At 40.5% G+C, this 15669-nt stretch overlaps 1 protein-coding gene and 1 long non-coding RNA gene across 5 annotated transcripts in view; one reads left to right on the forward strand and one right to left on the reverse strand.

The window, feature by feature from the left end:
• Window positions 1–15669, reverse strand: part of LOC143896155 (uncharacterized) — a 28411-nt gene that overhangs the window by 8263 nt on the left and 4479 nt on the right. The window lies entirely within an intron of this gene.
• On the forward strand, window positions 62–5171 carry LOC143896323 (uncharacterized). Of its 3 annotated transcripts, XR_013256613.1 has the most exons (4): window positions 62–420; window positions 2354–2519; window positions 2615–2851; window positions 3414–5171. It is a non-coding gene; the product is annotated as an uncharacterized LOC143896323 (long non-coding RNA). The 3 variants fall into 3 exon arrangements; XR_013256614.1 differs by lacking the exon at window positions 2615–2851 and having other exon boundaries at window positions 63–420; window positions 2354–2547; XR_013256612.1 differs by having other exon boundaries at window positions 63–420; window positions 2615–5171.

Raw genomic sequence — 15669 nt, forward strand, 5'->3', positions numbered from 1 at the left:
AATACACGTATAATAAATTTTATTGTTATTAAATTATTAAATATTGTCTTATTGTGCGAATTATTGAGAATTCAGGTTGATAAAAAATGTTTCAAGAATTCGATCTTGAAATTGTTGAAAAGCTGTAGTCTTCTGCAAATTAATTATATTAACGTATTTCTCGCATTAAATGTACTGTAGCTAGCACAATTCTACCATCTCTAGCAACATCGCCCGGGGCACGAGAGCCAAGACAAAGATCCGCGTGTAAGCGTTCGGCAAGGACACGACGAGTCCTAAATGCTCCGACGTTATTCGAGGAAGAGGCTCTCGCAACAGTCGTTAGTCTCTCGTTCGCGAGCGAACTGCTCGCCGAAGAAGAAAGGCGGCTTAGCGGTCCTCGATTAGTGGCGGATGCTTTGTCTACGTGTGCGATGACAGGTATACGATAGCGAACGGAGAGAATCGTGGTCGCCGTTGGGCCCGTTGGGCAAGACCTTGCGAGCCATATCCTGTGGCGGTCCACAACGTATGACATTATGCGCGTATAATTTAATAGCGTTCATTGTTGCTCGAAAGCTTGTTCGTTTCGAACGGAAATTGTACGACTGTTATGCGGTATCTCCAAGTGCGTAGCGTTTACGTAAAGATGTATCTTTCAATTCGCGCGTATTAATAGCTTGTACTGCTCAAGTGAATATGAAAGGCCAATACGGAGTTGTAACGCGTGAACGACCGATATATCAATGATCAGATTATTACATAAAATGTTCATCTTCCTATTTATCTTCCAACGTTGTATTAATGAATGGAACTTATAAATATAACACTATATAAATGATAATTATCATTAACACTAGACTTAATTTATGGAAATCATATAAAAAAAAATGTACGTATCATTTTTATTCAAAAATTTATTTTTAAAATAATCTACTTCTATTTAAGAACAATAATTTAAATTATGTTACATCTTATGCAAAAATTAAATTTTAATGTAATAAGAATAGAAAAAATCATATATTATTATAAACAAAGCTACTTTAGATTACGTCTTCAGAAACTTTTTATGACATAGGATAAATATTTTGTAATCTACAACATCTCAGATATCGTCATTATTTAACTCGAGTAATGTCGCGGAATAAAGCAGAGTATTCGAAATAAAATATGAATTTAATATTCACATTAATATTGTAACGCTTCGAGAGCAACGGTAGCTTGAAATATGGCAATGGTTAAAACGTACAATGTATTCGTGTAATTCGCAACTTTGTTGCATGACATTTTTAATCGGCAAAGTGTAGAACTGCGCGTTCGAACTTCCGGCAGAGTATCCATATCACGAACAATAAACATTCGCTCGCGATGGTGAATAAATAATTTAGTGCAATAATGTGCATTATGCACGGTTACATAAAGTTATAGTCGATGCAACGGCGCGCCGCGGTCGGAAACATCAGTTCCGCCTGTTAAACTAGACTCTTATCCTCTCCATCTCTGAAGTATTCTATATTATAAATATTATCGTGCATGCGCCAATTATTGTCCAGCGGCTAAACAGCTTAGACTGGGACACGCGGTAACCTTCCGTCGTTTAATCGCCATCCATGCCAGCGGTCTTTCATAAAAATGCGAGGCATGAATGGATAAGCTTGAAATAACGTACAGAATGACATCATGTAATCGCAACGCGTACAATAGGAGACGGTACATTAGTTGACTTACCAGCGAGTCGGTCGGATAAAACGTACACGTCGGATTCCGCACGAAACTGGTCCGACAAAAATCGACGGCACGTGGAAATATCGCGAGGAATGCGAATGTCAATGGCTCCCAATCTTTCGTAAGCAATTTATCATTCCGTTAAAGTCGCGGGGATATTTTAGGACGGACAATAATTGTACGGCAAAGAGAAATATCAAGGTTCGACACGTGGAACGAGGGGGGGGAAAACCCGGGGGGAAGAGAGAGAGAGAAAGAAAGACGCTCATATAAACATGTATTATAGATTTTATTAATGAATTATTGCAAGCGCGTCGCGAGAACGAAGGTAGCAACGCTTTTAAGATACACCCAACGACACCGTGGCGGCCGATCGCGATAAGCGCAGTTATACAACGCAAACAACCAACGAGGACGCGCGGGGGAACTCGTTTGGAACAACAATTGCGATCGGGCTAGCAATTAATAATTCGCCGGGAGGGTTGTGCGCGCAGGCGCTATGCGCTATCGCGTATCGACGCCGGCCGTGCAATAAATTGATAACTTTTTCACCGTGCGGCTCTAATGCCCGCGCGCAAAAATTCACGCGTGGATAACGGCAATGCATCAAGATTTAATCCCGGCCGCTCTCGTGGCCGCAATGTTTCAGCGCATTCCGAGCGCACACACCCAGCAGTCGTCCCGGGTGCGCGCGAACCGCAGAAACAGGAACAGCAAGATCGTTTCTCTCCCCATCGGATTGGCAATCGGAGACTTTCGGCTGTCGGCGACGCGCGCGCGTCTTTCGATAAATAAGGTCCGAGACGTAACAAAATGTAAGGGACAAGGAGAAAGATATAACGAGTAAGCGTCTGTGCTTCGCACAACTGATACTTATTTGTAAATTTAATATACTCTGCATTCATTTCAGCATTTTTGGAAAAATTATGGATACAATAAGTTTAACAGAAATATAAAATCAAGTAATATAATTTTTATCATTGAGAAGAATCATTTCATTATTACATTAACCCTGGAGTCTCAATTATCACGCTTGACCGATTAGTAGTACAACAATAAAATAACTACAAGAAGCAATCAACCAGAGAACAGGTGCGAAGAATGAAACAAATAAATGCTGCGTGTCGGAGAGCGGTAGAAGATCCCGGTAATCCCGATAATACACAATACACAATCGGCTTGAAAAAAAAAACTATAAAACGTAATAAATTGTAAAGCTAAACAAATATCTTGTCGCAATATTTTAATTTCGTACAATCATATAAATTCCGTATTCTTCGGCTCCCATATAGTGTAACGTGTGTGCATATATACAATAGTCAGTATATAATATATAATAATCAGTATAGCCTTCGCAGATGTTCGTTTATACATTTTTCTCACGTTCCCCGATACGTTTCTCCTCGCGATGAGTATCGCTACTAATAAAGATAACTTCAATAAAGTATACGTTATCTCTTAATGAGCGCAGTTAATTACCATTAGAAACGTTGGATAAATCGAATACGATAAACCACGCTGTAGCACTAACGTATGGCCTTTGTACTTTTAGAAATCATCTCAGTAGCGCGTTTTTGAGCGACTCGTTTATTTTTTAAATCTCCTATTGATTAGCATTTTGTAACTGAGTACCATTTAAATTAGATTTAGTTGCTGATTAATAAATATATCATCTGTTAATATCTTTTTTAAAGAAAATTTTCTTTTAGCGCGGATTATATCTGCGTTCTAAAGGTCGTTCGCCTCTCAGCCACCCATCCGGACCGAGGGCTGGATAATAGATTCAGGGATTCGCCTCGCAACTAACTCAACGAGGGACAAGGGACGAGAGATGTAGGACAATATATCGAAAATGCAGATAGTTATCACCGGTCACGTTTAGCATTGAGCCGATCGAGCTTATCGGGGAGACCCCTGCGATTGTTTTACCCGCGAGGTAACGAGAATAGCAAACGAAAGCCGCATCGAATGGTATCGCGTGTGAGACGCAGCACGTGTGAGGTGCGGTGCGGTGCGAGTGAGGCTACAAAGGCACGAGGAAGTCACGTCCTCGAGGAACAATGCAGCCGCGTCACTCCCGCAAAACGCGAGAAATAGTATGGGTATCTACGTTACACAATTGTCTTCCCTGATTCAGCAAGATTCCTGCAGCGGCTATTAATAATTGTTTACGCGAGTCGTCCGTTCCTTCAATGCTGAAAGCTGTTCGATGCTCATTTGTTGAAAGACAAGCAACAGGGTGCAATTACAGTCGAGGCTCATATCTTTTCCCAATTTTTGTATAGAAATGCTCTTTAAATTATTCCGAAAGCAAAATTATCTTGTCAATTTCCTTATTCTCTCGACAGCATTAGTTTATTTTTACAAAATGTATAATTCTAATTACATTCTTCTTCACGTGATAGCCTATCCATATCTAAATTACTTACATAAATATAATTTCATGATTTGCGGAAAGCTCCGCGTGAATCATTATTTCAAATAACCGCTACCAGTACGAGATAAAACGCGCGCGCGCGCGTTGGTGATTTATCTGCTTGGTACACGTAGGGGTATATACAGTGCTTTAATGTCATTCATATCTTTTCTCGCCGCGACTCGGAGAGCCCCGATCGTAAATAATTGCGCTATAGTAACGATCGTGTTATTCATTTTGCGCGTACTGCACACACAGGGTACGCTCTTCAATAATTGAGAGGGCAATTACTCGTGTCACGGTATACGCAGTTGAATGTCATTGTATCTCTCGTCGGATGCGAGAGGATACGATATATGCAACGCGTCGTCGGCACGAAAGAGCATTCTTCGCCCGGAGGCTGCGTGCCCGCCCTCGAATTATCTCGCGAAGAAAAAGAAGCCGAAGTCAAAACGTATGTTATTGACCCTGGGCTCTCGTTCGGGTTCCTTCGTCTAACCGCTCGTCTCGTCCTTTTTTAGCGCGCGCGGCCGCCGTAACCGAACCCTGCGGCATTTTTGCCAGAAGTGCATCGTTCACAGTGTATGCAATTTACGACCATCTCGCCATCTCGCCATCGCCATCGCCATCGCATCGTATCGCATCGCATCGCCAGCTTCGCGTTCCCGAGTTTTACGGTTTGCCGCGCGTCCTTCGAAAAATACCTCTTTATGCAATAATGAGATAATTACGTTTGTTACGTTTGCACGAATATGCGGGGTGTCCCGGGGGTCGCCCGGTCGCCCGGTCGCCCGCTTTCTCTCGACCGCGAAAACCGGCGTTATTGCCCGCACAGAGAAGGTATGCTTTATTAATGTTGAAGCATTGATGGCTCTCTCGAGTTGTCTGGTGTGTGAATATGTAATTTCTCTCTTTTAATTACACATTCTCTATATCACGTATATTTTATAAGATATATAAATAATAAATTACATTAGATGTAATTTGATGTATCATAAATTACTACGATATATATAAGATACTTTATAATTTAAAATTATAATTATTTCCCAGGCAACAATTACGCTATTTATTGTCAAAGCCATTTGGAAATGTACGAGCAAATTAATACATAAGCGGAGCATTATGCTTTCGAATAGAGTAATTAAAAAAAGTTTAATTACGAAGCTCGATACGCATGGTGTTAGAAATTAATCGTACGAAATATGGTCCGAGGGAGTGATTAATAAGTCTGCGCCGCATTATCAGATCATGCAGCGTGCGTTAATTAATTATTAAATTTCTGCGGTATCTGAGATGGGCTCTCGCGTTTCATCTCCTCCCACTTTTGCGAAGGCAGCAATCTCTCGAAACCCGAAAGCGTGCAAGTGAAAGCGAGATATTTACCAGGTCGTGTTAAATCCATCTTTAAATTTATCAAAGAAAAAGTGGGCGAAATAGAACATTGAAAAGCTCGCATTCCGCAGCGGAGAAAATAATTTTCCATTTTACGTCACGAAGAGATAGCTGCCGTGCCACACACCCAGGGAATCGCGAGAGAAATGGACGACTATACTGCACGAAAAGAATTCTCCTTCTAACTGATCCGAATTGCGCCGGGCATTTTGAGAAGTCTCGTACATTTGAAATATTCACAGACAATTTCTCCGTCTTACTGCATTGCATTTTAAAAAGAGAGCTGTCTACTTGAAGTTGATTTTCGTTCAGTGCAAAAGTCAGCAGAAGTTTCTATTTCCTGCACTGGCTGCACTTATATATTTGCGCAATCTATAACTTAAGTAATTGCGTATTTTAAAAAGCAGGAATTATACAGGTTGTATTTAAAAAAACTATACATGTACCTACAATATAATGTATATAAATCTTTATTAAATTTTATTAAATTCACAAAGTAATTTATGTATAATGTCTATAATTAGATATAATACTATAATTATCCAGGTAATAATTAAATTTTAATGAATCAATTAAGTAGATTAATCTGTATACTTTAAAATACTGTGAATTATCCTTGCGGCACAAAATGCCGTGAATTATTCTTGTGGCACAAAAATGTTGTAACATTCTTCTCCCCAAGTAGAAGCTTTAGAAGCCTGTTTCTCTCAGTTATGATATATAAAGGTGTCTGGATCTTTAATATAAAGGCCGTTCAATTAATAAACCAAGTTGAGAGAGATTAAACCGCCGTGAGAGAGTTGATCGCGCGACTGACTATCGGAAAGCGGGATAGCCGAACGATATCGTTTTGCACGTTATCTTCCGGCTTATCGAAGATCTCTCGCGCGCTCGTAGAATGACGGCGCGCACGAAACGCGCGCGCATCCGGAGTGCAGGAAATCCTACTTGCGCCGATGCTGCCTCCTCGGCTCCTTTGTCCTCGCATTCCCGGCGCGCGTCATTTACGGCCGTATGTTTGCCCGACTTGATAATCTAAAGAGGGAACGTATTAACCGAAACGTAACGACCGAGAAAGAAAATAATTTCTCAGCCCTGCGCGCGCGCTGCAATTTCGTAGGCGCCCATAAATCTCAACTCCTCCACGCGATATTTGCTTTTGGAGTGTAATGTAAATTATGCGTCGGGCAAAGGGTCGCGCCTGCCTACACGCGAAACATATTATAGAAGAGATGAAACAATGCGCGCGATCGGAGAATAAAATATCAGAAAAAAGCAAATAACGAACACACACAATAGTTTATAATTGTATGATTTATATATTATCACCAGTAAAAAAAATATAAAAAATATATAAATAATATATATAAATAAAAAAATATAAAGTTAATATTTTATAAAGAAATTCTATATATCTAAATTTTTTGAGACGATTTAGTTACCGTAGACAGTTTGTTTAGATACCATGAAGCGCAATAAAAATTAGCCGATTGTCCGAGGAATAATAACGCGAAATGCGCATATACGTTCCGCGACCATCGGACAGCTGTGCGTGCGTGTGCGTGTGGATGTGTCATTGAATGGCGAAAGTGAATCGCATTAAATTATTACGATTATATATACGGAACGAGGATGGCGATACTTATTACCTTCACCACCTGCGTCGAAATCGATAGAGGGATAGAATAATGCCCGGCGTTCGAGCAGGTGGATATTACGGTCTTGCGGGCGCGCGCAAACGTTCTCTCTCCGCAGTATACTTATCTACTTAGAGTATTTATTATTCCCGCGACTGGAATTTTCATTGTAACAACATTGAAACGAGCCGCCCGTGCACCGAGACCGCGCCGCGCCGCGCCGTGATGGATTCAGATACGGTCGAATGGTCGACGCTACATAGATCGCGTGCACTTCTGGGAACAACATAATTTAAGAACAAATCGTTTTCCCTCCCGAGTCGATTTTACAGTCCCGTAAGGAATGGTAAAGAGCGCAATGTTCCGGTAGCAGCGCGTGTTTGCATAATGGCACAAGAATAGATACCTACTGTTTTACAGTTATTCTATCACAAATCTCTCGCGCTGCTGAATTGAATGGAAAAATATTATTTTAATTCAACCGATTTAACGCCGTTAATTTTCGTAAATTTTCGTTTAATGTAAATCCTTCTACTTACTATATATTATTTAAAATTATAGATTTTCTCTGCACTGTGCATAATCTCAATGTAAGCAAAAATATGAGCAAGAGAATTATTTCTCTGATAAGTTTTATTAAAAATATAATCAAGACAACAAAAATAAAGTTTTTCGAGAAATTGCATTGAAATCTTTTTTAAAAATGTAACTCTGTTGTGTTGTTTCTAATGATGGGAAAATATCCTCGAGATTCGACACAGATTTCAGGTCTCGAACGAAAACGGAAATTATCTCACCGCCAAAAACGGAAATTATCTTGCCGTCACGATCGGAATACCGTCAACGGTACGCAAATTGCCGCGCGCAAATAAAGCAGCAACCCAGGAATTTCGCTCTTGTGCAATCGTTTCTTTAACGGGACGTTCTTGCGCGTCGAAAAAGATGGCTTATACGCATGCGAGCCTTTCCATTCATGGCGTGTTACGACCGCAGCTACGTAGACCTCACGGAGAAAAGTGAAAGTACGATGTTAAAAAAAAAGCCGAGAGAAGCCGACAGTCTCATCGAGATGACTTTACTGCCATCAATGTGCTCATTTCAACATCTTTTTATGTAAACTCCAAGTCCCGCTTTTCCCTTTTCCAAGCAGTACAATAATTGCAATGCGATGATAATTTAACTGTTTAACAAGTTTGAATAGTAAAATGAGAAAGTAAGTGAAGTGTTTATTGAACTATAATCCAGTGTACTTTGACAATTGCCGCTAAAATTGCGATATTACTGCTGCAAAAGCGCAGCAAGAATAGCCCTTTTCAAATAGGTACAAAGTCGTAGATTTTTTCTTATTTTCAATATTAATGTCATAAATCACGAGGGGAAGGTCAGCTCTTTCGTTGTTCGAAAAGCAGCTCTTATTCTTCTCGTATCCCAGGAGCGACAATGGATCTTCCAGGCAGACTCTTAACCCGTCCGGTCCTCCTGATGCGCGAGCCTCTCTTCCTTTGTGGTCTCGCTACAACGCCTCGGCTTCCAGATAGGATTCATACACGCCCGCGATTTTACGACAATGCCATTTCGTGCGCGCGGCACGCATCCACGTATATCGCGTATACGTGGGTCCCCTGTGCGTGTGCGTTCTTCGCGCACAGCGTGAAGAACGTTTCAATAATTTTGCCTCGCCGTCACTGCGAAAGGTACGTGAGCCTGCCACGCGGATACGTGCAACATTGTCGTGAGACGGCGGACAATATCCTTCGCGGAAACAACTGTGCGCAAGAATGCTCCTAAAATAATGATTGTTTTCAAACGTATTGTTGGAGCAAACTGGTAGTCTGTAGTTTTTAAATAGTAAGTTTCTTTGAGATATAAATATCTCTTCGCCAATTTTAAAGATATAATAATTATTGATTAAAAAAACTTGATTTTTTATGTTTTAAGCCTTCAAACTTAAAATTCGAAGAATTCTTAAAATTTTAATTAATGATACCTTCTTTAACACAGATAATAAATATACACCTCAGAATTTGGGAATGACTGTATCATGCTTATTTATATAAGAAGAAGTTTGTTCGTGATATATTTTATTATAAAATATTACGTAATGCGTAGTATAGATTGTTATAATAATAAAAAGTATAAATTATTATTGACTAAAGTAAATAAAAACAATTTAAACAAAAATTGCATATATAATATAATAACTTATAATATATGTAACATATTATAAATATATGCCAGTTGTATGTAAATTTCATTTTGCGTTTTTTTGAATCACTGAAAGGATTGATAATGAAAATATATTGCTTAAATTTCTTAGGATACGTACATACTTCAACATCTTCCATATAGCAACATCTTAGAACGCTATGTAGTAATGGTATCACGCTTCGCACTTTTACAATATCGGCGCGTCTCGAAAACTAATAAAAAAGAAATCAATCTTTTCGTTCGCGAGTATATACGTGCGTCACGCTGACATTCTGTGTGTCTCGAAACATTTTTCTCACCGTTAAAAAGTCGGACAGTGCGCGCCGTTAAGGGTTGACGCTCTCCTTTTGCGGTCTCGCCACTCGGCCCTAACTTTCGCGCGCGCGCGTTTACGACGACGCTATCTCTAGCGCGATGCAGCGCGGCGCGGAGCGTGAATAACGCTTCGACAATTTCGTCTCGACATCTCGCCCGCGGCCAAACCGCGGACATAAATCACGATCTCCACTGACATACCTGATTTGCCGACTGCCATAGGCATATACACCGGGTATAAGCTCTGTATAGATCATACGATGTCAAGTGTTTAACCCTCCCGTAGCGAGCCATGAATTGTCAGCAGACCAAGGACGAGAAGGTCTTCTTCGGGGCCGGATCTCTCCGCCACCAATTCTACGCTTCGGTTATTCTCGCGGGTGCTTGCCAGTCAATACTATGTCAATTAAATGTCATAGGAATATCCGTCTACGTTATGCAAAGTAGTAAGTATATGTATATTAGATACTCACGTTACCGGTATTAACATCTGAAGATGTGAAACAATTCCAATCCCCAATAGAATGTATTAGATCCGGTAGATCTCAATATGTATATTTACGGGAGAATTCCAACAACTCATATTATTACAAAATGTCGCAGCAGCTCGCAAAAAGAGAGAAAATTTCAAGTTCATATAATAACAAAAAAAGAAATAGATGAAACAATCCCTCTGTGTATAACAAATACGAAATAATTAGTTCTTTTAATCATTCGAGATTGTAAATCTGGTTTATTCCGAAATTTTATAAGAATTTAGAGTTTGTAATTTCTACAAAAATACGTTTTGAAAGAATTTAATATATCGTTCCAGAGAACAGAATTAAATATATCGAATAGAAAATCTCACGTTATTATTATTCCGCGCGAGTTCACACCTTTTTCGAAGCAATTCCCTTTTAACCTGGGCTTGTAAAAGAGGAGAGGAGACGCGTCGAGTGGTACCATACTTCAATAGCGCGTTCACGCTATAGTGGTAGGCCCGTTTTTGCTCGGACGATACCGTCATGCGTAAATGCGTAAATTGTGCGGCACGTGTGATAGTCCTCACGCGCCCTACATGCATTCATAATCACGGTATTCAGTGCTATTCTTCTCGAAATTACACACTTCCCCCGTGGGAGAGTTAATCGCGATCGATCTTTTATTCACGCAACTTTTTAACGCCGCGATCCCGTTCGCCTACATGAATACCGTAATTCTTCCAACTCCGGCCGGTCGCGGTCCAAAGTTGCAAAGTGCACGTCGGCAATAATCGCCGCCGACCATTTACTTTAACACGTTTTAAATCTGTAATAAATATGTATTCAAGTGTAAATTATGGGTATTAGTATATTCATTAAATAAATCGTTTTCTTCATCTATATTGTAATGATATAGACGTTACGCGGGAAAGTATATACGGTCCAGGTGCTGAACCAGTATTAGTTACTGCTTAACAAGAGGCCCTGCTGATATACATATATCGAGCGGATTTTCGAAAGGTTCGATCGCCGATTCGAATTTGCATTCGTCGTATCTCGAGGTTTTCGCGTAGCGCTCGTACCCCAACCGAGTGTAATAATTCTCGTTTCCACGAGTCATGCAATGACAAAATTGCATTATTATTTATTGCACGCGTGTTCGCCAACCGACAACATTTATCACGGTCTACATACCGTGCAATCGAGAGGGATAAAAACGGGTATGCTGCACGCTTTTTTCTCCTTAATCGTCACGCGGGTGGCATGCATTTCGCCGATCTGCGCGCGTTCTCGCTTTCGTTGACGAGGGTTTTAGGTAACATCTTGATAATACGATGAAAAAGCTATGAAAACGCGGTGAAATCGCGTCGCATTGTACTACACGCGCATCCTACGATCGGCGTACTATGCGGCGCGTAATACGCGCCTCGGTCGAAACGCGCGGCGGCCACGGCGGCGTCATCATTAACGCCGTTTCCGTTTGCTCTGATACGCCACAGAACTCGTAACCATCGCTGAAGCGATGCGTGATTCCCAGTAGCACTCCGGATTTTTCCGACGCGGATCGAGTAACGCTACACGCGTTCGCCGAGCGAGACCGCAACATTCTTACGGTTGCACTCCTGTTTTTTTTCCTCTCGCCAGGAGCCTCTCGCCTCGCTGACTCCGAAATCTCGCGAGAAGAAGCGGCCGTATCAATCTCCATCGTGTGGAATTTCTAGCATTTATCCCCCCCCCCCACGTCAGGACGTTCATAATTAACTTTCATCAAACATTGCTCTGGGTACTTTTACATGATAGAGGAACTACGTGTGTTATGATTTTTACGATGCGTATTGCGCTTATAAAAAGTATGTATATGTATATAAAATATATTTTAGATCAAATTATAAAAATCTCTGGAAATAAATATTTCGATTTACATTGATGTTCATTCTTGTTATTTGTGCTTTCAAAATAATAATTTCAACATTAATTCAGTATGCTATCTCATACATGTTTTTTTTTTGCAGAAATTACTTACTTTGCTTTTATATCATCATGACGCACATAAAATTAAATTATATTTTCACTTTATTTTAGTTAGTAAAAATTTTCATCTTTGCATAAAAAAAATGACATCGTATGCAAGTGTCGTAAATGTAAATTTCTCCGAATGCACACACGATAATGTCGACGTAGCGGTATCGGAATGACTGTTAAGCGTGGAATTTGTGCAGGCGGGTCGATCTTGGAAATATAATTAAATGATTAGTCAGCTGGTTGATTTCTGCATATAAGAAATAATGCCTAATGCTGGGACAGTCCACGATTCGCGTCACCGCTGGATGGCTGCATACCATAAATCACGTAACGCAATGCTTGATGAGCCGCAAGAATAGGCAGCCATTTCCTGATCCCGTAGCTTTTGCCTCATGCCTCGTTTGGTCCCCCACAAATACACACTCATCGCCATTTTAACTACACGTTTCTTTCCGGAAACACGCTTCGAATTACTAACTCTTGAATAAATAACGCATAAAAATTGCAAAAATTTATATTACGTATATGACATTTCATTCATAATCAATTTATTTGATCAAACACATTTTTTTATCATATCATACAAGAAAGTACAATCCTGTTACCAAATAGAAAGCGTGTATCATAAAACTCATCAAACATTTTTGACATTCCGCAGTTACGAATTTATGTTTCCTTAAAGCTGGTTAAATATCACATGGATGCAAAAGAAATGTTATAACTTAGAAATCTCGTGTGGGCTTTCGATCGATGTAACTCTAAGACTTTCTCGACTATTAAAGCTCGCAGGCTTCATGGATGCCGATATGAGCACCGGTTCGATCGGCATCGTCACGTTTACGGGAATAAACCGCAAAGTTTACTCATCTCATCTGGGGAGACCAAGCCATATGGCAACACTGAAATCAGACGGGGCGATATTTCACGGTTTTGTCTCGCGACGCGGCGTTCTCGCTATCGATTCCCGATATACCGCGACGAGTGACGCGCCGCCGGGCACGACCGCGACCGTGCCTGCAACGGTCGTCGATCGGCCGGGATATTACATACCCGCTTGCACTTTCGCAACCTTAAAGAAAAGACTTATTATCCTGCGGCCGCACGTAGGCCGCGGCCGTACGGCGCGCGGCGTAGGCAGAACTATCTGGTCCGTAGTCGTTCTCCGAAAATGGACACGACGGAGATCGGAAGAGAGGCGGGCGTAGTGTTCTTTGATCGTCGCGAACACTGATGCCACGCTCTCCCGATCGAATACGATTCTGTACGCGTGGGTGATTTCCGATATCAATCCAGTATTATATATTTTGCAGTCTTTTATATATATGCATATATATAAATTCAGTTTCGTCTCATCCAGAATTCTTCCACAAGTTTCAATATGGAACGAAATCGAGCGAATTTTTATTTCTTTATTGTACCTATTGATATATAAGTTTTGTAGACATAAAAAAAATCAATATAGCTTTATTGTTTGTACATCATTTGTAGATCTCACTCGTAATAAGAAATAAATAATCACAGAACTATGATGCTTTCAATAATCATTTTCATCCGTCCGCAAGAATATTTCTATATATATGGTTAAACGGATTAGCAATTTACATTTGTCCGGTTGAATAGAGAATAATTCCTGCTGCGGCTTCTCGTTAATACTTTACGCGGCAGAGAAATCAGTTTGGTAAAGACGTACGCTGTAAAGATTTCCATTAAGCAAAGCGTAAGAACGAGCTGCAGTCCGCACGCAGTAACATACGCGAAGCGATTCGACTCGAATGGAAACGAGAGTATCCAACGTACGGAAAGTTGCTATTTTGTGATCGCAGCTTTGCGGTATTTTACCATATGTCTAGCACGGGACGGCCGTTGTGATAAAGACACTTTATTTTATGTTTTGCGGCTACGGTCCGTGTCGATTTACGACATTATGTTCCACGTTGAATAGATTGTAACTTAAGGTACCTCTCCCATCGCCGCGGACATATTTACACATCGCCGTGGCGAATTTAATGAGTGGACTACCGACAGTAAATTCCGCGACGCGATAAAATAAAGCGGGACGAGATACGCTAATGTTGGCTAAACGTAGTTTTAGTACCGTGCCACGCAGCGTATGTTCGAACATGTCAATAGGCATTTGCAAAACTATTTCTAAGACCGCCCGGAGTAGCATCGCGACCGTTAACATACGCACTAGAGTATAGATATCGTATTAATCCTTTCATTGTCGAAAGATTTTTTTCTTAAATAAAATATTACCAATGGAAAAAATATAACGACAATTATTATCCCCCCTCATATATTATTGCACAAAACATTCGTAAGAAATAAAAGAGAATCCAAAAGAGAAATGATCTCGCCATTCGCGGGAAAAGTAGCAAACGTGACTATTTATAGTTGTAATTTATTGGCTACCGGAGTAGCAGTAATTTACGAATGAGCGGTGAGTAAAGGTAAAGGAGGATGTTTCTCGAAATAATCGCGTTTTATCCGTTGATTTAGTATCATCTCGTAAAATATTGAGGACGGACGCGCGGTGCATTGCACATTTAAAACTCTCGCATTCGCGTGCGCTACAAGGCCGCGGGACGCTGGGAAAGATTTTCTATATGCTTGATCGATGCGCACGCGGGGACACGGCGAGTGTGTGCATAGCGAAACCGCAGACATGTGCAAGGCGAGCATGAATTAATTAATTTAGGTTGATTTTACCTTGCGCGTCGTCCCGATGCGTCATCATTGAGGAGAGCTACGTTTATGACTAGATCATCCGACGTTGCTCACGCACGTCAAGAGCCACGTTACATCTCGCTCACGTGATACAAGAATGAAGCTAAAATAACCGCCGCAACGTAGCAATTCTACAATGTCAAAGATCAGATGCTCCGGTACTATAGCTTTAGAACTGACGACGGCAATGTAAGCTAGCGGCAGCGAGCAATGTTCTTATACAGCGAATCTTACTTGTATAATAGATGAAAGTATAGATGTAAAAAAAATATATTTCAGTTGACTATGATAAAACGTAAATATTAATAATATGTAAATAACGCCTTTACACATATACATTTTATATCAGCAAACCTTTTCTAACCATTTTTTACCTCAAATCTACTTCGAATTGATGTGAAAATACGAAGGAATGCAACTGGCATTTGTATAACATTTTCTTTGTTCATAAATGCGATGTAACATTTTTCTAATTTATTAGTTACGCGCAAAATTATGTGTATAAGTTGCCACAAATTCCTTCTACCCACAGTCCTATTTACAATCAATAGCACGGGGAATGATGAGTTAACATAATGGACCACTGAACGCTTGTGAAGAATATTTCTTTCGTTTTCTCCAATACATGACGCAGTCGCTATACTTATGTAAGACGACGCTAAAGTGTGTACGTACGTATACATGTGTGGCCAGTTATGCAATGGTCCGAATTTATCACTTTCTCGCGTCGCTTTATATAGGACACACACACACACTATCTTACCGTAGTGCCATAGGGGAC

This window comes from Temnothorax americanus, unplaced genomic scaffold (assembly GCF_048541705.1).
Source record: "Temnothorax americanus isolate GAGA-0224 unplaced genomic scaffold, ASM4854170v1 Scaffold18, whole genome shotgun sequence".
NCBI lineage: Eukaryota > Metazoa > Arthropoda > Insecta > Hymenoptera > Formicidae > Temnothorax > Temnothorax americanus.